Raw genomic sequence first — 6,329 nt, forward strand, 5'->3', positions numbered from 1 at the left:
AACAAAGCATTTGATTTGTAACATAATTTTAAAAATAGGTAGCCATTTTGTCCTGAAATGGCTGAAAATTTTAATGTTGGAATGATTTGAGTAAGACTTCTTTTTGGAATTTATTTTGTGTTTGTTTGGGGATCTTTTGGGAATTTTGAAATGTGACAAAATCTTATTTTGAATGTCCGGAGAGAGTGGAATGTTTTAGTGTTGGTACAGGTGGAGCAATCGGAGAAATATGTAACTCATTTCCAAAAAAAGGTGGAATTATGGGGAATGTGGGAATTTTGGAATAGTGTCCTGAATTAGCTGAACATTTCGATGGAATTAAAGTCAAAGATTTTGGTGTTGATAGGGGAGTGAAGGTACAAAAAGCTCCTTGGCTGTGTTTTTGTGCTGATACTCTGCTTTGAGTAAATCGGCGTGTCAATCGGCGTCAAGGCTCACGTGCCTCTGAGACGACGTGGGAGATCGCCGATAACGGCGGCCCGAATTTCCGACCCCTACTTCCTCCCCTTTTACACCACGGGGGCGCTCTCATCACCCAGCAGGGTCGCCGCCCTCTACTTGTGTCGTTGGCCTTTATCACGGGCCCTTAATCCGTGATAAGATACTGTATGTGACACACACACACACACACGCTAGTTGTGAGTCGAGTAAAGCGGGAATTGTGTTTACTTTGTTTCGTTCTGGAAATAAAAATGAAATGACTTCAAATGAGGAGGCGGGCCTTCTATGAATCTGTTTCGGAATCAGAACCGCTGCGGTAGGTGTTCCCGTGAAAAGACAAGCACGTGCCGTCACAAACAGGAAGTGTCCTTTTAAATCACAGGAAGTGCACCTCGTCATATTTACAGCGGGTGCAGCCAGAAGACGGCGATAGCCAGCTTTTATTGCGGCGGCACTGAAATTATAGAGAGCTCAAGACCTTATCACTTAAGTTTGGATGGGGACCCCCACCCCCTCTCTCCCGCCTCCCCCCGCCCCCCTCCCCAGCAGCAGCATATATATTTTTATCTGTGGCCCCTCCATTGTGCACGACAGCCAGTGTACGTGCTGCCTGTGTGCAAACGGCAGTAATCTCATGCAGCAGATTAAGTGGATTAATTAGGGTTCTATTCATCAGGGTGAATTGGTACCTAAAGAGCTTCCCGCTGCAATGACAAGGATTTTTCAGCCGTAATTATCCCGGGAAGAACGTGTGCCGTGTGGAAGGGAGAGGAGGCGGGAAGCTTCATTCCAAGAGTTACTTTTAGTTCTGCATCACGCACGGAGAAGCTAGGTTTCATGTGCTAAACTCCCCAAATGTACGTGTTCCCAAAAAATTCCACATTTTCCATCAGGATGTCAACATCAGGATGTTCCGCAAATTAGAGACATGCAGAATGTGAGGCGTGCAGAAAGGATTGTGGCCGATCCCTCTCACCCCGGACATAGACTCTTCGAGACGCTCCCCTCTGGCAGGAGGCTGCGGTCCATCAGGACCAAAACCTCACGCCACAAGAACAGTTTCTTCCCGTCTGCTGTCAGCCTCATCAACAAGGCCCGGAACCCCACCTGACACTCCTCACACCCCACCTCTGCCTCATCCTGCCACTTTGACACTTTGACACTTTCATTGTATACGTTACATTAACGCTCAGTTTGGACTCTTAGGAAAACAATCAGACTGCACTTCCGGAATAACAAACAAAAACAGACTGTGTACATATATTTATACTGTTATTCTGTATATTTTGTATTTTCATATTTTGTATTTCATATTTTGTATTCTCATTCTTTTTTAATAGATGTGTATGCACCTACTACACCAAAACAAATTCCTAGTATGTGTTTGATCATACATGGCAATAAACCTTTTCTGATTCTGATCTGATTCTGATTCTGATTCTGAGAATATGCACTGACAAGAATTTTGATCCTTTACAATTTCCATCTTTTGTTTAAAAATTCAACATTTTCCATGACAACATTCCTTTGGAAAATTCATTCATTTTTTATTGCTTATCCTCACGAGGGTCGCGGGAGTGCTGGAGCCTATCCCAGCTGTCTTGGACTGGTGGCCAGCCAATCACAGGGCACATATAGACAAACAACCATTCCCACCCACATTCATACCTATGGACAATTTGGAGTGGCTAATTAACCTAGCATGTTTTTGGAATGTGTTAGTGTTCTTACAAAGAACACTAAACTCATCACACACCAACTTAACACTCAAGAGGTATAATAATGAAACCAGCTCAACCGAATCATTCATTCATTCATTTTCTACCGCTTATCCTCACGAGGGTCGCGGGGGTGCTGGAGCCTATCCCAGCAGTCTTGGGGCGAGAGGCGGGGTACACCCTGGACTGGTGGCCAGCCAATCCCAGGGCACATATAGACAAACAACCATTCACACTCACATTCATACCTATGGACAATTTGGAGTGGCTAATTAACCTAGCATGTTTTTGGAATGTGGGAGGAAACCGGAGTACCCGGAGAAAACCCACGCATGCACGGGGAGAACATGTAAACTCCACACAGAGATGGCCGAGGGTGGGATTGAACTCGGGTCTCCTAGCTGTGAGGTCCACTCGACCACTCGACCGCCGTGCAGCCCAAGGAAGTAAAACGATGCCTTCAACGTGATCTGTAAAAAAGAATCGTTCATTACACGCATTTGCCGCCCTTTGCTAGCATTGCAACACACAAACTTTTCTTATCGGCAACCTTCAACGACTCTGCCGAGGATGGAGCCCGCGGCTGCGGCTGGGAATTCCATGAAAAGAACATGTGCATATTTTTGCTGTGAATGTAAAAAGTTTGCTAAAGAGATGCGTGTTTGTTTGCTCGTTTGTTTTTTTTTTCTGGTCTTTCTTTAATGAAGACGCTCCCGAGGCTCACCCTTTGCATTTCTAATGATGTCGCTGCAACTCTGCAGGCGTCCTCTGTCATTGTGCCGGAAATTTAGGCCAAGCCACAAAACTCCACTCCAAAGTCACATTTGAGGGAATTTGGTGCCTTCTGCGTTACCGCCTCTTAAGGAGAATATAAATTCCTTATTAGCGAGACCTCTTTGTTTGGCACCTATGGCAAAGCTAAAACCTGGATGTTCACTGTCAAAGCTAAGCTAATGTAGATCTCACAGCAACTGTGGTGCGTTCAAAGACGGTTGGCATTTTATGAGAATAAATTTGTAATATTATGGGTGAAAATAATATCATTTTCTCAGCATAGAGTTGGAATATTTGATAATAAATGACATGACAATACGATGACAAGCAAAGATAAAGTCATTTAAAACATCCTGCTAGCAGGACCCTGTTGCGCAATGGTAGCGCGTCTGACTGCAGATCACATGGTTATGTCATGTTGAGGTCACATCGGGGTCCCGAAAGTGGATGGCTCCATGGTCCCAAGTGTGGTTTGTGCAATAGACAAAGTTTCCAAATGAGAAAAAAGTCAAGTAAGCTAATTTTTTCAGGGGGAAAAATAATAATAATAATAACAATAATATTAGTAGCATAGAGTTCCAATATTCTTTACTTTTTTTATTATTTTTATTTATTTATTCATTTATTAATTTAGTGTCCCGTGCAGCCAATCGGGGCAGATAGTATTGTAATAATCCAATATTTAAGTATTCCAATTTCATATAACCATGAATATTATATCCGTGGGCCTTGAAAGATCAGCCAAAATGGTTCAAAATGGCTGCTACCGAATAGTTTTTTTCCCACCTACAGTATTTTCTCGAACTGGCATATCTACACGCGTTGCCTCCTTCCATGTTTCTGTGAAAAATTAGTCAGCGTTGAGGGCGGCGGGCTCGCCCACGCCGACATTCAACGTAAAGTGTGCTTCGGAAGAACAAAAGAGAGTGACTGCTTTCGCCACGTGACACGTTCCGGCACACGTGTCACATGATCATCCATCAATGACAGCAGTCAAAGCGAGAAGACGGCGCCGTGGTTTTCGGCCCACATGATTCACTTCCTGTTACAAGAGCAGCACGACTGAAACACAGAGAGAAAGAATATGAAATAAAAATAATAAATGCTGCTGGACTGTCCTGTACAATAAATATGCGTCTGATGTATACTTCAGATGCTGGTGCTATCCTGGGCTAGTAAGATGCCATTTTTACAACGAAAATCTTACATTTTGTTGTCAGAATTTAGCTTCCAGATCACAAACTTTTCACTTTCGAAAGAGTTCACGAGGCTCCCGACTCCCTTGGCATCAGGAATGAATATTCTCATCATTGATCCAGCTCGTTGAAGCCATTTAACTGTACCGTTCCGCCTCTAATCATGACAGGCGTGATCAGTTCATGCATAATGACTAGGTAGGACAGCCTTGTCTGACTAGACCAGTTCCTCTCTTCCCTATTAATAATATTGTCATTCATTTTGACGACACATCAGAACAGCTGTGATGGGCAAATTACTTTCAATTAGTACGTAGTTATAATTAGCCATTACTTTGCCAGTAATAAAAATAATAACATGATTATTTAAATCAGTATTTTCCAAAATAATAATTGAATGAACAACACTTAGAACAAATAACTACTGTAATATACTTGCATATTCAAGAGTCAAATTACACGTTGAGTACTATAAATGTGTACATGTTGGCAGATCTGAATTTAATTTAATTTAATTTAAATTTAAATTTAAATTTAAATTTAAATTTAAATTTAAATTTAAATTTAAATTTAAATTTAAATTTAAATTTTAATTTTAATTTTAATTTTAATTTTAATTTTAATTTTAATTTTAATTTTAATTTTAATTTTAATTTTAATTTTAATTTTAATTTTAATTTTAATTTTAATTTTAATTTTAATTTTAATTTTAATTTTAATTTTAATTTTAATTTTAATTTTAATTTTTTATTTATAAATGTGGGTGGGAATGGTTGTTTTATTTTATTTAATTTTTATTTGTATTTAATTTAATTTTATTTCAGCCTAGTCAGGACTGACAAATGGTCTAGTGTCTAGTCTCAGACCAGAGCTGTCCTACCTAGTCCTTGAGAAAGACCACCTGTGATGAAGTGTGATCAAGTCAAAGTCAATGACCAGGATGAATGAGACTATTCACAGGGAAGACAGGAACTGGTCTAGTCAGACTAGAGCTGTCCTACCTAGTCTTGGAGCATGAACTGATCATGTCTGCTCAAATCAAACACTAGTCTCTATAATGTCAGATGAGAGCTGTCCTACCTAGTCTTGGAGTATGACCTGATGACTCTAGAAAACCTCAGTCCAGACTGGGCAATGCACTACTGTCTGGTCCAGACTAGATCTGTCCTACCTAGTCGGAGTAGAGGTGTCCTACCTAGTCTTTGAGCATGAATTGATAAGGCCAGTTTGACTCTAGAAAGCACCAGTCTCGTAAGACTAGTTCGACACTAATCTCTCGTCTCAGACTAGAGCTGTCCTGTCTAGTCTTGTTCATATGGGATGGATGATGTCAAGGGAGTTGGGAGCACAGTCTGACACTTTGTTGTAGCTGCTCAAGGAGACTTGGATGGACCCGTCCGAACATTTGACAACCAGCACAAGACTTGGGAGAGCGTGATGTGGTCACATGACCCCTACGCTAACAACAGCTAGCTTAGGGACATAAACAGGGCGCCTCGGCCTGCTTTTATGTCCTCTCTGGTTTGTTGAAGCCAGCAGGAGGAAGTTAGCAAATGAAGCAAAAGAGTTGAAGGTCAGAGCTCCGACTTTCTTCTTCTCCATTTCCATTCAGGACTTGGACCTTCCGGCAGATTCCGCTCACGCTGCATCGGCGGACCTGGCCAAGAATTACCTCTCATAATTATACCGCAATTACCAGGAGATAAAATCAGCATTATGGTATAAAAAAAAAAAATCTTGTTGAAATGAGCGGCGAGAGCAATGGGAAGACTTTAGCGTCTCCGAGGGGATCGACGATGCTCCGGCAGAAACAAAAGGAGGCAAACGGACGGAAAAGCGGCGTAATTAAACACAAAGAAAAGACTAATTATAAAAGTGGAGGAGATCCTTAACTGGCTTCTTTTCTTTCATTTGTGGAAACTTTCAAAAGTTAGGGGAAGAGCAGAAAAAGTTTTCAGTCTTTTGTCAGGAAAGACACTTCAAAATGGCGTTTGCACTCCTGGCCACTAGGGGCGCTTGAAGCCCTCAACGCCACCAGAATCATTTAGTTCCCGATGATCATTCCCAAGATTCCTGTGATTATTTTGTAAAATCATCCCAAATAATTATTTAACACAAAATTAAAGAAAAATACAATTATTAAAATGATTAGTAATTTAATACTAAGTAAATTAATAAAAAAATGCTAAAATTGTTATCT

This window comes from Doryrhamphus excisus, chromosome 3 (genome assembly GCF_030265055.1).
Source record: "Doryrhamphus excisus isolate RoL2022-K1 chromosome 3, RoL_Dexc_1.0, whole genome shotgun sequence".
NCBI lineage: Eukaryota > Metazoa > Chordata > Actinopteri > Syngnathiformes > Syngnathidae > Doryrhamphus > Doryrhamphus excisus.